A 2,499-nucleotide genomic window follows, 5' to 3' on the forward strand; every position below is an offset into this window, starting at 1 on the left:
TTAAGATGACCAATGCGGACTTGTCAGGTTTTGCTTGTTAATTTAATTTACGACTACCGTCAGTCGCTTTGGGCAATTAACCCAAGTCGATTAATGCAGCCAAATGTACCTTTGCGCACGGGAATTTTCTCATGCACGAGCACTTTAAACAAATACACAGCCTTTATTATCGGTTTCTGGTTAGACTGGGCGTCCGGGAGCGGCCTTGCCTCATTCGCTTGTGTATGAACAGTGTCCACAAAAGAGCCTTTGTAAATCCCTCTGGAAACATCCTGGCAGAACTGAGACCCTGTTTCCATTGTGAATGGAAACTCCCCAGCGTTCTGAATTAATTTCAGTCTAATACAGTATTTATAATACCCTTCCCACTCACAATCACACTTGCTGGTCTCTTGTCGCCCGCAAACACTATAGCAACAGCTGCTTTTTGTTGAGCATCGCGAACGGCGCTTTTGTCGCCTTTTGTTTCTGCCTTCGTCTTTTTTCAGTATTTCGCCTGACTGCTTCGTCATTTATTTAGTTCTAAGCTCTTGTTGTTTATTTTTGTCTCTGTGCAAAAAGACGTCAACGTTTCTCTTTTTAAATGAACTTACTTTCATGAGCCAAAGAATAACTGTAAACATTTAAACGAGGGATATGTGCCAAGAAGAGTGATAAATATGTTAGGAATTTGAAAGAAATGACCGAACGTGTATGAGAAATATTATATTGGCTGTCCTTGTCCATTCCAGATATTGAAATTAAAAATATGGAAAAAATAGGAATCGTAAGCTTACTGGTATTTATAGAAATAAAACAACAAACACAATAATGACAGAGGACAAGAGAAACTCTGGAAGTTCAGGCATTCCTTTAGATGAAATGCCCCTCTTAAAAACCTCCGGAATTAGCATCAGTGGCTGAGGAAGGCGAACCTTCCTTCGCTTCGGAGTCTGAGCCTTCGGGCAAAAAGGATTCATCCTCCACTCTTTCTGACTGGGATTTGGGTGCTTCATTTAGAGCCAGTTCAAATATTGACAGCCTGTTGAGCCTTTGTCACACAAACACACATGAAATATATACATACATTCTGCACATACATACATATGTTTTTATATAGACTGACTTCAATTTCACGATGTTAAAATATGTAATTGACAGCAGTGGAAGGTAAACCATTCAATCTTTGACATTGCTCTGTCGTTTCAACCTCTTGTGGCACTTTTCAAGATGTTTTACTAACAGGTACAGAGAATTTTTTAAGGTATACAAAACGGGACTAATATACATTCACAATAATTATAGATAGAACAACAAAAGGGAAGGTCTCACAGTATAATAGTCGTCAAACAATGAACAGGTCTTTGTCAATATTATACTGTCTTTGAATAATGAGTAAAACAAAAAGATCTGTTTTAAAATGTCCATTGCCATTAAAAGCCCAATTCATTTCCTCCTCATCGAATGGTATTGAGTGACTTGCATCTCGCCCAGATCACTAAAGCTGTCATTAATGATACTTTGAGTAGGACCACTTTGAAGTGAGCATCGTTCTTCAAAGCTTTGTCGTTTAAACTGGCCTCCCCTGTAGGGGGTAGTGCCGTCAGTGCACCTCACACGACGCACCGCAGGCAGTAGTTGAGATTCTTTGCAGTGTACCCTCGGCCCCTAGCTGTACCCACTTTCATTCCTTTCACTGCACTCCTTTCATATTCTCTTTCTTCCATCTTAATTTCCACCCTCTGCTAACAATTGTCTCATAGTGCAACTGTGAGGTTTTCCCTCCTGGTACACCCTTCAAACCTTCTTTTCTCTCAGTTTCCGTTTCAGCGCTGAATGACCTCATAAGGTCGCAGCACTTGGCCTGTGGCCTTAATTTTATATTCCTTTCCTGTAAACAGGCCTTTACCCCAGCCCTAACGTATTGCACTACCGAATGGATCTTTGTACACATTAATAATATCTCCTTCATTACTTGTAGTATGGAACAGAGATACTGTTGAGTAAGAGTGGCAAGTTGGTTTTTCTCCTCTATCCGGTTTAAGATGTACAAAAAAAATAAAAAATGACTCCTTCCTGTTTGGAGCAGTTTCTTATTAACATCTCACCAGTTGTGAAATGAAATAGAAGAAAACTTCTTGAATGTCAAGTGAGGATAAAAGACCCTTTGAAAATCTGGAACACTCATTCTGTAGCAGCCACTATCTCTACCTGTACAGTTAATAATGTTTCCCTCTTCTTTCATGTGGTCGGGACTAACAATTCTAAGTTCCATTTGAAAAATTGTTCCTGGAGCTGAATGTTTTAGGGTATTTGAATGGAGAGAGAAAAGTAATTATGAAATTAATATTAGCATGTTTGTGCTATATTCTGAATTTAGAAGCATTTCCAGTTTCCCTGAAACACATATCCAAAAATGAATAGATCCGTTATTTTCCTTTTGTAAGGTAATGAATATTGAGGTCATCCCAAATATCAAAAGAATTACCACCATATCTGAACAGAAAAAATCATAAGGGG

This window comes from Macrobrachium rosenbergii, chromosome 26 (genome assembly GCF_040412425.1).
Source record: "Macrobrachium rosenbergii isolate ZJJX-2024 chromosome 26, ASM4041242v1, whole genome shotgun sequence".
Classification (NCBI taxonomy): Eukaryota; Metazoa; Arthropoda; class Malacostraca; order Decapoda; family Palaemonidae; genus Macrobrachium; species Macrobrachium rosenbergii.